The 17650-nt window shown below is 42.2% G+C and overlaps 1 long non-coding RNA gene across 1 annotated transcript in view; it reads left to right on the forward strand.

The window, feature by feature from the left end:
- The window catches only part of LOC142070835 (uncharacterized), a 30852-nt gene extending 13594 nt beyond the window's left edge, over positions 1 to 17258 (forward strand). The window contains exons 2-3 of the long non-coding RNA XR_012666759.1: positions 8698 to 8870; positions 17212 to 17258. This is a non-coding gene — a long non-coding RNA (uncharacterized LOC142070835). The remainder of the gene's footprint in view (positions 1 to 8697; positions 8871 to 17211) is intronic.
- Positions 17259 to 17650: the final 392 nt, after the last annotated feature.

The following is a 17650-nucleotide window of genomic DNA, read 5'->3' on the forward strand; positions in this document are numbered from 1 at the left end:
ATGGTGTGTTTAGCAGAGTCCTGTTGCTTACAGACAACTTGCTTACTTAATCCTTTTACTGAAATAAGGGAAGAAAGACCCTACCACCACAGTCACCTGAGAAATTGTCACAGAGAAGAGAAGAGGAAGAATAGAGAATCATCTGACTTTAGTTATATTGAGTGATCAGGCATACTTTGTATTCCCCAAATCTCATAGATAGCATCAATGTGGGTAGCCTAAAAGAATTGGAGAAGAGGAGTAGAATAAGAGGAGAGGTTGATAGAGGAGAGAATGAAAGAGGGGGCAGAAAATAGAAAGTTTCAGATGAAAAAGAGTGTTATGTTAACATGCTTTTTAGGTGACAAATATGAGGAACTGTCCCAGATTGAGGTGTCATTAGTAGAGGTTTTGAACAAATTGATAAATTAAGCAGTAATAAGTAACCAGAACTAGATGGTAAGAGTTCTGAAGGAATTCAAATATGAAATTGCAGAACTACTAACTCAATTGCAATTACAGGCTGGTAAACCTAATTTCAGTACTAGGAAAACTGGTTGAAACTATAGTAAAGAACAAAATTGTCAGACACATAGATGAACATGATTTGTTGGGGAAGAGTCAACATGGTTTTCGTAAAGGGCAATTATGCCTCACCAATCTACTAGAATTCTGTGAGGGGGTCAACAAGCATGTGCACAAGGGGGATCCAGTAGATGTAGTGTACTTAGACTTTCACAAAGCTTTTGACAAGGTCCCTCACAAAATGCTCTTAAGCAAAGCAAGTAATCATGGGATAAGAAGGAATGTCCTCTCATGGATCAATAGCTGTTCAAAAGATAGGCAACAAAGAGTAGGAATAAATGGTCAGTTTTCAGAATGGAGAGAGGTAAATAGTGGTGTCCCCAGGGGTCCTTACTGGGACTAGTACTGTTCAACAGATTAATAAATGATCTGGAAAAAGGGGTAAACAGTGTGGTGGCAAAATTTGCAGATGATGCAAAATTACTCAAGGTTACTCATGGTTAAGACCAAAATATATTGCAAAGAGTTACAAAAGGGATCTCACAAAACTCGGTGACTGGGCAACAAAATGGCAGATGAAATTCAATGTTGATAAAAGCAAAGAAATGCACATTGGAAAACATAATCCCAACTATACATATAAAATGATGGGGTCTAAATTAGCTGTTACCACTCAAGAAAGAGATCTTGGAGTCATTGTGAATAGTTCTCTGTAAACATCCACTCAATGTGCAGCGGCAGTGAAAAAAGAATTTTAGGAACCATTAAAAATGGATAGAAAAAAAGACAGAAAATATCATATTGCCTCTGTGTAAATCCATGGTACGCCCATATCTTGAATACTGTGTGCAGGTCTGGTCGCCCCATCTCTAAAAAGATATACTGAATTGGAAAAGGTGCAGAGAAGGCAACAAAAATTATTAGGGTATGGAACAGCTTCTGTATGAAGAGAGATTAAAGAGATTGGGACTTTTCAGGTTGGAAAGGAGATGACTGAGGGGGGATATGCTAGGGGTCCAGTGGATGTTGTGAAGGCCAAGATTATGATGAGGTTAAAAAAAGAACTAGATAAGTTCATGGAGGAGAGGTCCACCAATGGCAAATAGCCAGGATGAGCAGGGGTGCAAAAACATGCTCTGAAGTGTTCCTCTGTTTGCCTCCCAGAAGCTGGGAATGGGCTACAGGGGATGCATCACTTAATGATTACCTGTTCTGTTTATTCCCTCTGAAGCACCTTGCATTGGCCAGTGTCAGAAGACACGATACTGGGCTAGATGGACCATTGGTTTGACCCAGTATGGCTGTCCTTTTGTTCTTATGTAAAGAGAAAGGTAAAAAATTGAATAACTGAAAGGCAGACACAGAGGAGAATGACAAAACGGCGTGTAGGTAAAAAAATCATGATAAAATTTAGAATATCTCGTGCCAAACATTATAATGAAATACACATTCAGGTGTAGGGGGTTAATCGTCTTTTATTTTATATGTATTTTACTTTATTAATGATGGCATGTTTTACCTGTCTTAAACTGTGGGCCTGATGGGAAGTATATGAGTGTATTTAGGGTCCAGTATTTTTGTTGGCTATACTGCATATTCCCCAGATATACATCACAGAGGTGTTGATAATAATTCCATAGTTAAGTTTGAGTCTTCCATTCTAAGCCCTATCTTCTACCTCTATCTTTTGACTGAAATGTTTGCAAATGTAAATGTTTACAGTAGAGCATGTGAAGATTTTTTTGTGCTCATTTGGAAAGTGAGGTGTTTTGGTCAGAGGCTGGGTTCTGGATGAAGCTTTAGTAACTACTGCTACAATTTTCTTTTTCCATATTGACCCCTGCTGGTGAGAAAGGTTTGGAGTGGAGCATAGAACCTGGGATGGAGGCAGAAGGAAGTAGGAACAGTATCGCTGACCTAAAACACCCAAAAAACAAAACAGGGTCCAAAAATTCATGAATTCATCTTAAACAGCATGAGGTTTAATGAAAAAATAATATATAAGGAGCAGAGCAGGGGACCAGGAACTGAGGCAGGGCAAGATGTCAGGAGCAAAGCAGGGGACCAGGAACAAGACAAGATATCAGGAGCAGATCTGGGGCCAGGAATAAGGTAAAGTATCAGGAGTGTGCTGCGAGGCCTGTTTGCAGCAACAAGCCAGGGATCCACCTAGTTGTGAAGACAGCCTCTGCGTGTTTCCCTTAGGCAATAAATAACATCCCTGGGCCAATCAGGGAATGCAGTAGGGTCCAACAGTCAAGACCTCTAGGGTGGGATATCCAGTGATGCTTGAATCCATAGGGCTGATAGGTTGCTGTTCCCTGCTTTACCAGAAATGGCAGTGTGGACACAGCAGCTGGCCAGGAGCCAGCAGACCCAGGTTCCAGTGCTGTAGATTCTCACACCCTGTGACGATTAAAATTGGGAAAGGAGCAGGAAATGGGAACTTGAGAAGGAATCCAATAATAATGGAGAAAAGTTTGGGAGTAGGGAGGGGAACTAAGTGGAGAGAAGGAGTAAAAGGTGGAGAATGGGAATGGAAAACCTAGGAAATGGAAGCCAAGGTGTGACAAGGAGAGGTGGTGAGCCACTTCTGATAACTTATGACACTTGGAGATTCCCCTATTCAAAAGGCTTACATAGCTGCCCTGGTATGGAAGTTTTCTATCCCCTTTATGCAACCAAAGCAATAGATAAAACCATGTATGTAACCAGATCTGGAGTGGTGATTGGTAATTTAACCTGATGTACAAGTTGTTGTGAAATATTAATGTTTGTTAAAGATTATTTAGAAAAAATGGAGGGAAGCAGTGGAGAGGTGTGTATTTTTAAATCTATAGCAGGAAGCTGGGCAGAATGAGGCTAGGAAAGGTTCTGTACTTCTTCACCTCCATCCCTTTGCTGTATCTAGATGTTATAACTTGCCTAATCCTAGAATCATAGAATATCAGGGTTGGAAGGGACCTCAGGAGGTCATCTAGTGCAACCCCCTGCTCAAAGCAGGACCAATCCCCAACTAAATCATCCCAGCCAGGGCTTTCTCAAGCCTGACCTTAAAAACTTCTAAGGAAGGAGATTCCACCACCTCCCTAGGTAATGCATTCCAGTGTTTCACCACCCTCCTAGTGAAAAAGTTTTTCCTAATATCCAACCTAAATCTCCCCCACTGCAACTTGAGACCATTACTCCTCGTTCTGTCATCTGCTACCACTGAGCACAGTCTAGATCCATCCTCTTTGGAACCCCCTTTCAGGTAGTTGAAAGCAGCTATCAAATCCCCCCACATTCTTCTCTTCCGCAGACTAAACAATCCCAATTCCCTCAGCCTCTCCTCATAAGTCATGTGTTCCAGTCCCCTAATCATTTTTGTTGCCCTCTGCTGGACGTTTTCCAATTTTTCCACATCCTTCTTGTAGTGTGGGGCCCAAAACTGGACACAGTACTCCAGATGAGGCCCCACCAATGTTGAATAGAGGGGAACGATCATGTCCCTCGATCTGCTCGCTATGCCCTTACTTATACATCCAAAAATGCCATTGGCCTTCTTGGCAACAAGGGCACACTGTTGACTCATATCCAGCTTCTCATCCACTATAACCCCTAGGTCCTTTTCTGCAGAACTGCTGCCTAGCCATTCGGTCCCCAGCCTGTAGCGGTGCATTGGATTCTTCTGTCCTAAGTGCAGGACTCTGCACTTGTTCTTGTTGAACCTCAGAGTTCTTTTGGCCCAAACCTCTAATTTGTCTAGGTCCCTCTGTATCCTATCCCTACCTGCCACCGTATCTACCTCGCCTCCCAGTTTAGTGTCATCTGCAAACTTGCTGAGGGTGCAATCCACACCATCCTCCAGATCATTAATGAAGATATTGAACAAAACCGGCCCCAGGACCCACCCTTGGGGCATTCCACTTGATACCGGCTGCCAACTAGACATGAAGCCATTGATCACTACCCGTTGAGCCCGACAATCTAGCCAAGTTTCTATCCATCTTATAGTCCATTCATCCAGCCCATACTTCTTTAACTTGCTGGCAAGAGTACTGTGGGAGACCGTGTCAAAAGCTTTGCTAAAGTCAAGGAATAACACGTCCACTGCTTTCCCCTCATCCAGAGAGCCAGTTATCTCATCATAGAAGGCAATTAGATTAGTCAGGCATGACTTGCCCTTGATGAATCCATGTTGACTGTTCCTGATCACTTTCCTCTCGTGTAAGTGCTTCAGGATTGATTCCTTGAGGACCTGCTCCATGATTTTTGCAGGGACTGAGGTGAGGCTGACTGGCCTGTAGTTCCCAGGATCCTCCTTCTTCCCTTTTTTAAAGATGGGCACGACATTAGCCTTTTTCCAGTCGTCCGGGACTTCCCCCGCTCACCACGAGTTTTCAAAGATAATGGCCAATGGCTCTGCAATCACATCCGCCAACTCCTTTAGCACTCTTGGATGCAGTGCATCTGGCCCCATGGACTTGTGCTCGTCCAGCTTTTCTAAATAGTCCCGAACCACTTCTTTCTCCACAGAGGCCTGGTCACCTTCTCCCCATACTGTGCTGCCTAGTACAGTAGTTTGGGAGCTGACCCTGTCTGTGAAGACAGAGGCGCAAAAAGCATTGAGTCCATTAGCTTTTTCCACATCCTTTGTCACTACGTTGCCTCCCTCATTCAGTAAGGGGCCCACACTTTCCTTGACTTTCTTCTTGTTGCTAACATACCTGAAGAAATCCTTCTTGTTACTCTTAACCTCTCTTACTAGCTGCAACTCCAGGTGTGATTTGGCCTTCCTGATTTCACTCCTGCATTCCCTAGCAATATTTTTGTACTCTTCCCTGGTCATTTGTCCAATCTTCCACTTCTTGTAAGCTTCTTTTTTGTGTTGAAGATCAGCAAGGATTTCACTGTTAAGCCAAGTTGGTCGCCTGCCATATTTACTATTCTTTCTTCACATCGGGATGGTTTGTCCCTGCAACCTCAATAAGGATTCTTTAAAATACAGCCAGCTCTCCTGGACTCCTTTCCCCCTCATGTTATTCTCCCAGGGGATCCTGCCCATCAGTTCCCTGAGGGAGTCACAGTCTGCTTTTCTGAAGTCCAGGGTCTGTATTCTGCTGCTCTCCTTTCTTCCCTGTGTCAGGATCCTGAACTCAACCATCTCCTGGTCACTGCCTCCCAGGTTCCCATCCACTTTTGCTTCCCCAATATTTCTTCCCCGTTTGTGAGCAGCAGGTCAAGAAGAGCTCTGCCCCTAGTTGGTTCCTCCAGCACTTGCACCAGGAAATTGTACCCTACACTTTCCAAAAACTTCCTGGATTGTCTGTGCACCGCTGTATTGCTCTCCCAGCAGATATCAGGGTGATTGAAGTCTCCCATGAGAACCTGGGCCTGCGATCTGGTAGCTTCTGTGAGTTGCCGGAAGAAAGCCTTGTCCACCTCATTCCCCTGGTCCAGTGGTCTATAGCAGACTCCCACCACGACATCTCCCTTGTTGCTCACACTCCTAAACTTAATCCAGAGACTCTCCGGTTTTTCTGCAGTTTCATACTTGAGCTCTGAGCAGTCATACTGATCTCTTACATAGAATGCAACTCCCCCATCTTTTCTGCCCTGTCTGTCCTTCCTGAACAGTTTATATCCATCCATGACAGTACTCCAGTCATGTGAGTTATCTCACCAAGTCTCTGTTATTCCAATCACAGTCCTTGACTGTGCCAGGACTTCCAGTTCTCCCTGCTTGTTTCCTAGGCTTCTTGCATTTGTGTATAGGCATTTGAGATAACTCGCTGATCGTCCCTGTTTCTCAATATGAGGCAGGAGTCCTCCTCTCTCGCGCGCTCCAGCTCATGCTTCCTCCCGGTATCCCACTTCCGCACTTACCTCAGGGCTTTGGTCTCCTTCCTCCGGTGAACCTAGTTTAAAGCCCTCCTCACTAAGTTAGCCAGCCTGCTTGCGAAGATGCTCTTCTCTCTCTTTGTTAGGTGGAGCCCGTCTCTGCCTAGCACTCCTCCTTCTTGGAACACCATCCCATGGTGAAAGAATCCAAAGCCTTCTCTCCGACACTACCTGCGTAGCCATTCATTGAATTCCACGATTCTACAGTCTCTATCCAGGCCTTTTCCTTCCACGGGGAGGATGGACGAGAAGACCACTTGCGCCTCAAACTCCTTTATCCTTCTTCCCAGAGCCATGTAGTCTGCAGTGATCCGCTCAAGGTCATTCTTGGCAGTATCATTGGTGCCCACATGGAGAAGCAGGAAGGGGTAGCGATCAGAGGGCTTGATGAGTCTCGGCAGTCTCTCCATCACATCATGAATCCTAGCTCCTGGCAAGCAGCAGACTTCTCGGTTTTCCTGGTCGGGGCAGCAGATAGATGACTCAGTCCCACTGAGGAGAGAGATCCTGACAACCACCACCCGCCTCCTTCTCTTGGGAGCGGTGGTCATGGAACCCCCAACCCTAGGACAGTGCATCTCATGCCTTCCAATCGGCGGAGTCTCCTTCTGTTCCCTTCCCTCAGATGTATCATCTAGTTGACTCTCCGCATTACTACCTGTGGAGAGAACATGAAAACGGTTACTTACCTGTATCTGCATTGCTGGTACATGGATGCTCCCCTTTCTTCTTCTGGAGGTCAAATTTCTTCACCGTCCTCCTGTCCCCACAGTGCAGCCTGCTCTGAATCTTCAGAACGTTGTGTCCTTAGAAGCATATCCTGACGTCTGTCCAGGAAATCTTCAGTTTCTCTTATGCAACGCAGGGTCGATACCTGTTGCTCCAGACCTTGAACCTTCTCTTCCAATATGGAGACCAGCTTGCACTTTGTACAGACAAAGTCGCTTCTGTCCTATGGAAGAAAGACAAACATGGCACATCCAGTGCAGGTCACAACAGCTGAAAACTCCCCATCCATATTACCTTCCTTCTACGAGCTTCCTCAGGAGTTGTAGTAACTACTCAGAGAAGCCGGCAAGATGTAAGCCTCAGTGGGCTCCCCAGGCAAACTCCCTCTGTTAGCCTCTCTGCTGTTCGCTGTTCAGCTGGTTCGCAGCTGACTGGCTTTTAATAACAGTCAGGCCCACTCAAGGCTCACCTGGAACAAAGCGCTCCCAATTCACACTTTTCAAACAACCAATCAAGCACACTGTCAAACTGTCCCCACAACAGACACTCAGATACTCACCAACACAGCCTCCTTAATGCAACCCTTAGCATACCTCCTCTCAGGCAGATTCCAGGCAAACTCCCTCTGTTAGCCTCTCTGCTGTTCACAGATAATATACTTATCACTTTGGGACAAGGACTGTCCTTTCATTGAATGTATGCAAAATTAGGCCCTGATCCTTAATGGGTGACCTCTAAGTACTACAACAAACAACAACAACAACAATAATAAATAATAATAATTAATAATTAATCACTCTCTGGAGTGAAGGGGGAAGAGGGAGAGAGACAGAGATCAGTTTAGAGATAATGTTGTTTTCCTTATCCTAAACAGTTCTTTATAAAAATGTGACTCTTTCTGTGATTTGTTACCATTGTCACATGGCACTGATATTCCAAGTCAAAAGGCTGAGAGCCACTTTCTCATACAGTTTTGGCATTTCTGCTTTGAGGACAGTATTATGTGATGATAAATAAAATGAATAAGAATTACAATAATAATGCTTTGCATTTCTATGGTGCCTTTCATCTAAAGATCTGAAACCAGTTTACCAAAAACTAGACATTGCAACACCCCATTAAGGTAACAATAACTAAGTATTGTTATACCAGTTTCAGTATTGCCAAACTGAACTGTATAAACATCATGAGTCATGAGATTTTTAACAAATAATATATTTTAGGTTCTTTTTATTTGCCTTCTGGTCTTTGATCCTCTATGGTACAGTCGAGGTATCTTTTCAAGCTTTTCTCTGAAACCATGAGGGTTAGAAACTTACTTTTTAAAATGTAAGCTGAATTTCATATGTAATCAATAGTATCCAGGAGATGGGGCTTTAAGTTAAACATCAGATACCATATGATTCAAGATAAAATCATGAGAGTTGGGAACAGTTCTAGTTTTCTGAAAAAAAAAAAACCTCATGGTGTGTATATTGCTCTTGAACAGTTTGTTGTGAATATCCAAATATCCAATATTTGTCATGTGAGCTGAGTTGATTAGGTGTGAATGATACATAACATATTTTTATTTCATGACAGAGTCTATGGAGTCAGTGTGATTCTTCTGAGCCTGAGCCTTCCTTAGCCTGATGAATCATCCTTGAGACAGAGAGCGTGATGAGTCATCAGAGGCAGTGACCTGTAGGTCTTGAGATAGTCCCCGTATTCAGTCAATCTACAAGCGAGGACCCACCCAGGTGATCCGAAGGCAGGTATATAGGCTTCTAAGGGAAGCAGTCTCTCCAATCTGCTCAGTGCCATTTCCTGTCCATGAGTATTCCTATTGTCAGTAGTTTCAACAAACTCAGACTGTGCCTCCCCACCCACTCCAGGCCGTTGCCAGGCTAGCCAGCCTCTGTTCTAACCTACATCTGCTCCTGCCTCAGCGGGCTGCCTGGTGACTCTGACAGTCTGTCTTTTTCAAATAAGAGGCGTTTATTAATAAAAACAGCTATAACTAAAGGCAAAAAAGGGCTTTCTTTGTTTACTAGGGAGCACACCCTATCTGGAACCTTGTACAGCACCACATAGCTAGTGGCTGAATAACATGCTGTGAGTAAACATATGACAGTACTGTTGAGTAACAGATACCTTACCCAGCAGAACCTCTTTGTAGGTAAAGCTGGCTTAACTATGATTATATCAATTTTAAGTGAATAGGTTATACCTTTACTCCTGAAATGTTTAAAACAACAGTACATTTTTAAGTGTTTCCACTGTTCTATATACAATTCTCCATTAAAATAATATATAATGAACAGCTATGAATGTTTTGATGTTTCTCACTAGGTGACTTGGTTATTTTTATTTACCTTTACCACAGTTATTTGTAAAAATTAGCGGTAGTGGGAAACTTCAATAATTCTCCCCCTCGCACACACCCTCAAATGGTGCTTATTTTCTTTATGAAAGATGATTATATGTTTGTGTGGTATAATGATGCTGGAAAAAATCAATTCATTGATCTTTTAAAATATAAAAGTGTATTTTTATCATTTAATTTTAACTTAACCAGGATAAAAAATATACAAAAAGACAGTACATCTAAATCACTTCAAATGTTTTCATTTAATAATTTTTTTTGTTTCTCCGATTCTCTGTGTGTATATTCATAGTAAGAGGGAAGAATTAGGAAGGAAGTGGAAAGACAGAGTCATAATGTAAGGAAAAGAAAAGTAATCTCCTTGTTGAATTATTTACTGTATCTATCTACTCTTTCCTAATTTTGTAATTATTTTATAAATTTCTTACTAAGAGTTTTTGGTAAATTATTTTTTAACTTGGAAAGAATAATATTACTAATAGTTAATGAGCAAAATTTTGATATGAGATTTAGGGGCCCAATCTTGTTCCCACTAAAATAAATATTGGTTTACATTAATTTTACTTGAAGCTGGCCTGGGCTGTCAATTATCATCTAAAAATGTATCTGAATTTTTCAAAGATAACATGTAATAATTGACGCTTAAACTGATATCTTTTATTCCAAATAGGATTTTCATACATATAATTCAGATAGAAGAAAATTATGTTTTATCCTATAAAGAAAGGCTTTTATACTTATTTTAAAGATATATTTTCTGGAAATGTGGTGTTTTGGTTAGAAAAACTCTGTAGCTTATGAAGTTGTCTGTTATTTTGCTGTGATTTTATACACAATGGAAGGGTGAGGAAAAGGTCAGCAATAACTCTGCTGTTGCATTTTCACTGGGAAAAAACATAATATTGATCGATAAGAAAATGGAAAAAGCACAACTATTAGAGACTTACTTGATCTTCTCCGACCTTTACCCTGCCATGTTGATTTTATTCTTAAATGTTATGTCTGCTTTTCCAAAGGTTTGTTCTGTTTAGTCTTTTGTTTAATTAATACATGATCTTCTTTACTCTCTCTAATGTTAAAACAAGAAATTCGTTTTTATTTCCTTGTTGAACCATTGTCCTTCTTACACTCTGCACTGCATGCTGGATAACACCTTTATGTATGAATTGGTCTACTTAAAACTATTCAGGAATCACAGTCAATAGGTATTTAACATCACCACAAAACTCTGCAGGTCCATGGGAAAATACAGCTTTTTAGACTATAAATTCTCTAAATTAAACTTTAAACCTATATCAGGTGAAATCATGAAACAGTCATCTAGAATACAAGGACTGTCTTCAGATCTGAAAACCTACTTTTGTAAATGTTTATTTTTATAATCTCTCTTCTATATGCAGATTTAATAGAATATCAGGGTTGGAAGGGACCTCAGGAGATCATCTAGTCCAACCCCCTGCTCAAAGCAGGACCAATCCCCAGTTTTTGTCCCAGATGCCTAAATGGCCCCCTCAAGGATTGAACTCACATCCCTGGGTTTCTCAGGCCAATGCTCAAACAACCAAGCTATCCCTCCCACTAAAAGACCTAGAAAAATTGGAGGATTGGGCCAAAAGAAATCTGATGAGGTTCAACAAGGACAGTACAGAGTTCTGCACTTAGGAAGGAAGAATCCAATGCACCGCTACAAGCTGGGGACCGACTGGCTAAGCAGCAGTTCTGCAGAAAAGGACCTGTGGAATACAGTGGACGAGAAGCTGGATATGAGTCAGCAGTGTGCCCTTATTGCCAAGCCAATGGCATATTGGACTGTATTAGTGGGAGCATTGCCAGCAGATTGAGGGAAATGATTATTCCCCTCTATTCGGCACTGGTGAGGCCACACCTGGAGTATTGCGTCCAGTTTTGGTCCCCCCACTACAGAAGGGATGTGGACAAATTGGAGAGAGTCCAGCAGAGGGCAACAAAAATGATCAGGGAGCTGGGGCACATGACTTATGAGGAGAAGCTGAGGGAACTGGGGTTATTTAGTCTGCATAAGAGAAGAGTGAGGGAGGATTTGATAGCAGCCTTCAATTACCTGAAGGGGGTTCCAAAGACCATGGAGCTAGGCTGTTCTCAGTGGTGGCAGATGACAGACCAAGAAGCAATGGTCTCAAGTTGCAGTGGGGGAGGTCTAGGTTGGATATTAGGAAACACTATGTCACTAGGAGGGTGGTGAAACACTGGAATGGGTTACCTAGGGAGGTGGTGGAATCTCCATCCTTAGAGGTTTTTAAGGCCCGGCTTGACAAAGCCTTGGCTGGGATGATTTAGTTGGTGTTGGTCCTGCTTTGAGCAGAGGATTGGACTAGATGACCTCCTGAGGTCTCTTCCAACCCTAATATACTATGATTCTATGATAGGCAGCACAGTTCTTCCTTGAACCAATTTATCACTGGAGGATGTAGGTTCTCTGGCCCTATGTGAAAAGGCAGGCATTCATAGGTGATGGCTGTTGTCTTCAGAGCTCAGGGATTCCCTTCCTGGTGGATTCCTCTCTTGTCATCTTTTCAGGCCCCTGAAAAACCTACATCTTGAAGGGATGCTTTTTAGACATATCTGCATAGTTGACTTCAGGTTTTGTCCTCTTGGGCTTCTACCCATGCTTTTTCCTGAAAGAGAGTGATGTGTCCTCTTAATAACATGCAAATAATGCCATTCACTTGCTTTTGCAAATAGATAAAGGGTGATTCTAATCTTTATAGTTTCATAAAAGTGGTAAATAAAATTTAATCAATCTGTGAGTAATTTAGGCCTTGTCTACATGAGAAAGTTCATAGAATCATAGAATATCAGGGTTGGAAGGGACCTCAGGAGGTCATCTAGTCCAACCCCCTGCTCAAACCAGGACCAATCCCCAATTAAATCATCCCAGCCAGGGCTTTCTCAAGCCTGACCTTAAAAACTTCTAAGGAAGGAGATTCCACCACCTCCCTAGGTAATGCATTCCAGTGTTTCACCACCCTCCTAGTGAAAAAGTTTTTCCTAATATCCAACCTAAACCTCCCCCACTGCAACTTGAGACCATTACTCCTTGTCCTGTCATCTTCTACCACTGAGAATAGTCTAGAACCATCCTCTTTGGAACCACCTCTCAGGTAGTTGAAAGCAGCTATCAAATCCCCCCTCATTCTTCTCTTCTGCAGACTAAACAATCCCAGCTCCCTCAGCCTGTCCTCATAAGTCATGTGTTCCGGACCCCTAATCATTTTTGTTGCCCTTCGCTGGACTGTCTCCAATTTTTCCACATCCTTCTTGTAGTGTGGGGACCAAAACTGGACACAGTACTCCAGATGAGGCCTCACCAATGTCGAATAGAGGGGAACGATCACGTCCCTCGATCTGCTCGCTATGCCCCTACTTATACATCCCAAAATGCCATTGGCCTTCTTGGCAACAAGGGCACACTGTTGACTCACATCCAGCTTCTCGTCCACTGTCACCCCTAGGTCCTTTTCCGCAGAACTGCTGCCTAGCCATTCGGTCCCTAGTCTGTAGCGGTGCATTGGATTCTTCCGTCCTAAGTGCAGGACCCTGCACTTATCCTTGTTGAACCTCATCAGATTTCTTTTGGCCCAATCCTCCAATTTGTCTAGGTCCCTCTGTATCCTATCCCTACCTGCCACCATATCTACCACTCCTCCTAGTTTAGTATCATCTGCAAATTTGCTGAGAGTGCAATCCACACCATCCTCCAGATCATTTATGAAGATATTTAACAAAACTGGCCCCAGGACCCGCCCTTGGGGCACTCCACTTGATACTGGCTGCCATCTAGACACGGAGCCATTGATCACTACCCGTTGAGCCCAACAATCTAGCCAACTTTCTACCCACCTTATAGTGCATTCATCCAGCCCATACTTCTTTAACTTGCTGACAAGAATACTGTGGGAGACTGTGTCAAAAGCTTTGCTAAAATCAAGAAACAATACATCCACTGCTTTCCCTTCATCCACAGAACCAGTAATCTCATCATAGAAGGCGATTAGATTAGTCAGGCATGACCTTCCCTTGGTGAATCCATGCTGACTGTTCCTGATCACTTTCCTCTCGTGTAAGTGCTTCAGGATTGATTCCTTGAGGACCTGCTCCATGATTTTTGCAGGGACTGAGGTGAGGCTGACTGGCCTGTAGTTCCCAGGATCCTCCTTCTTCCCTTTTTTAAAGATGGGCACTACATTAGCCTTTTTCCAGTCGTCCGGGACTTCCCCCAATCGCCATGAGTTTTCAAAGATAATGGCCAATGGCTCTGCAATCACAGCCGCCAACTCCTTTAGCACTCTCAGATGCAACGCATTCGGCCCCATGGACTTGTGCACGTCCAGCTTTTCTAAATAGTCCTTAACCACTTCTTTTCCCACAGAGGGCTGGCCACCTACTCCCCATGCTGTGTTGCCCAGCGCAGCAGTCTCAGAGCTGACCTTGTTGTACGAATTTTACTATTTCAGTTTACTTATCCTAATTAGAAATTGATTTAAGATAATCTGAAGTAAGCCACTCTTAAACCAAAATAAGTGTCCACACAGGGGTTTGAACTGGTTTAACTTAATAAGTTTGAAAAATGATTTAAGTTAAACTAGTACAACTTTCTTATACAGACAGAATCTTGTTCATAAAGAAAAGGCTCTAGATGACTTCATCCCAAGAATTTTAAAAGAGTTGGCTGAGGATGTCTCTGGTCTGTTGATGTTAATTTTGAATAAATCTCAGAATACTAGGGAAATTCCAGAGGACTGGAAGAAAGCTATTGTTTAAAAAGAATAAATGTTTAAAAAGAATAAATGTGATGACTTGGATAATTATAGGCATGGTAGCATGACACTGGTCCTGGCAAAATAATGGCATGGCTGATATGAAATTCCAAACATAAAGCACTAAAAGATGGTAATATAATAAATGCCAATCAATGTGGTTTATAAGAAATAAATCTTGTCAATAAAACTAGAGAGTAGTTTTTGATGTGATTACAAATTTGGTTGATTTGATAAGGTAATGTGTTGATCTGATAGACTTAGACTTCTGAATAGCATTTGACATTAACACACACATTCTCATTAACAGCTTAGTATCATACAAAACTGTTATGATAGGTACATACAAAACAATTGTTAATGGGGAATCATCATCATATGGATTTGTTTTCATGGGGTCTCACAGTGATGGATTTTCAGTCCAATGCTACTACATACTTTTATCAATGATTTGTAAGAAAATATAAATAATTTTCAGACTTTGCATGTTACAGATATTGTTGGCATAGTAACAATTATGAAGATAGTTCACTTACACACAGTGTTCTGGATTTCTTGACAAGCTGGGGACAACCAACCAACATACATTTATAAAGCTAAATGCAAGGTCATCCATCTAGGAACAAAGGGTGGGGTTCACAAAGGAGACTTAGGTGCTGCAATGCTGAGTGGCCTATCTTTTAGGCATCCAGCCACCTAGTGTAATTCACAGCCCTGAGTTAGATCCCCAGTCTTCCCTATACAATGCATGGAGAGAGTTAGGGATGGGATTCACAAAATTTCACGCTGAGTTGGGAGCAGCTTCAATTAGCCATTAGGATATGGCAAGCAGTCTGGCCTCAGTATTTAGATGCCTAACTCTGAGCCAGAGAGAGACATCTATCTCCATTTGGAATTCACTTCTGTGAACCCTCTCCTGGAGTTATATACCTAAGCCAGGGCAGCCCTTTTTTCAAGAAAAATGAGGAAGGGATAGTGCCCTGCTTATACCCACTGATTAGATTGTTCACTCAGGATGTGAGAGACCCAGATTCCAGTCCCCTTGAGCCAATTGAATATTTAATTATTTATACACAGTGGATCTACTCCAGAAGGAGAGACTGAGACACAGAATACTCCATAGCGCCTGGGAGGTGGAAGAGTCAAGTTCAAGACACTACACTGAATCAGGGTGAGGGGGGAACTGAACCTGGGTCTCTAATATTCTCAGGGAGTGTGCTAACTGGGTTACAACTTAGAAAAGGGACACTACCAACTCCTGCTCCACCCATATTGCATGGGCTGAAGGGTGCTTTGAGCACAACTACTGGATCTGGCCCCAAAGACAAGTGAGGCAGGGAATACCTGATTCGTGAATCCAGTTAAGATTTAGGAGAGAGATAGTCACAAAGCTTCTGGGTGGTGCCAGGACTTCAGTTGAAAGTCCTGTACACATGCTGAGTCACTGAAATTTAGGTGTTTTGGGCACTTAATGGCAGAAGTTTAAGTGCTTAGGGAATTTAGGTGCCTATAGGTTTAGGTGTCAGCTGAGTAGGGGTTTTGTGAATGCCAATAGGCACCTAAATGTGGGACTTAGGCCCCTAAAATGGCACTTAGACACCGAAGTCCCCTTTCAAGTGAATGCCACCCAAAGAATGTAGGCCATGTTTTACAGCTTTCAGAATGGGCGACTTCAAGTTGGAAAGCAGTGATTAAAAAGGAGATAGGGTCCTGGTGAATTATTAGCTGAACATGAGCTCCTAGTGTGATGCTTGGACAAAAGGGCTAATGGTATTCTTGGATGTAAAAACAGGGGAATATCAAGTAAGGCCCGGTTTACACTGATGGGGGATTGATCTAAGTTATGCAACTTCAGCTCCGTGAACAATGTAGCTGAAGTCGACATACTTAAAGCTACTTACTGTGGTGTCTTCACTGCAGTAGGTCAACTGCTGATGCTCCCCCATCAACTCCACCTAAGCTTCTCGCTCCGGTGGAGTACTGGAGTCGATGGAAGAGTGCTCGGTGGTCAATTTATTGCGTCTTCACTGGATGCGATAAATCAACCGCTGCTGGTCGATCACTCCGCAGGTAAGTGTAAACATGCCCTCAGAGTAGAAGGAGGGATTATGTCTGTATATGACATTAGTAAAACCATTACTGGAATGTTGTGTCCAGTTCTGGCATCCATACTTCATAAAGGATGCTGAAAAATCAGAGAATGTTCAGAGACAAGCTACAGGAATGATTTGTGGACTGGAAAACCTGTCTTACCATGAGAGATGTAAGGAGCCCAATCTTTTAATTTTATTGAAGAGAAGTTCATGAGGTGACTTCATCACAGTCTACAGGTATAACAAGGTCAAAGGTATAACAAGATCCAATAGCTGGAATTTGAAGGTACACAAATTCAAACTCAAAATAAGGCACAATTTTTAAACAGTAAAATTCTGTGGCCTGTGTAACATAGGAGATCAGATTAGATTATTACGACAGTCCTTTCTGGCCTTAAAATCTTTTAATCTATATGACTCTGTGAAGGTAATCATTTTACATATAACAAAATTGCTTGTAAAAGCCTTTGATTGTGATGCCTGGCTTTAATTGTCTTATTATTATTTGTCTTCAAATTTTCTTAAGGATGCACTTTAGCCTAAATATATCTTAGTTCCCAGTATAGTTCCCAGTATAGTACTGTGCTTCTTTCTCATACAAACTACTGTCATTTACTTAACTCTTTCATTTTGAATGATTGAAAAACTGGCTTCAGATGTAAATTAATTATGTATTTAACTTTTGACATGGCAAAAGAGAGGGGTTGTGAAAGAGTCTGACCTCATTGAACCCTGGGTGTTTTTTTTTAAATAATACTGTGGCTTCAAGCTAACAAGGGTGATGGTTAGATTTACTGTAATACAAGTTACTCCTTATAAAGTCTGATTTATTTTCCTTCAGGGTTTTGCATATTTCTTCCACCGTGTGAGGTTAGGAGGAAGAGCCACAGATAAGCAAGTATCTGGAAGACTCAACAAGTTATCTGCCTTGACCTTTGGAGAGGCTTAAAAGGAAGTGTTGTCACTCTGAGGAGATGTAGAGGTCATACTAGGCATAGAGCCAGTCTGCAACTTTTTTTAGAGTGTGTCAGAGTCAGAGCAAAGTGAAGACAGACTAGACTTAATCTTTTAACCTAACCTGTCAAAACTGCATCAAGTCAGCACTGCCAAATCTGCAGCCACCTCATAACTCAAAAAGGTATGCATGATTGCATTCATGAATTGGCTTTTGAAAAGCGGTTTTACGGTTTGGTATTCAAAGCATTATCAAACCTGGGCCACATCTCTGTGTATGCAAACATAAAGCTAAATACTGCCTATTGCATGAGCAATTCATCCAA

This window comes from Caretta caretta, chromosome 2 (genome assembly GCF_965140235.1).
Source record: "Caretta caretta isolate rCarCar2 chromosome 2, rCarCar1.hap1, whole genome shotgun sequence".
Classification (NCBI taxonomy): Eukaryota; Metazoa; Chordata; order Testudines; family Cheloniidae; genus Caretta; species Caretta caretta.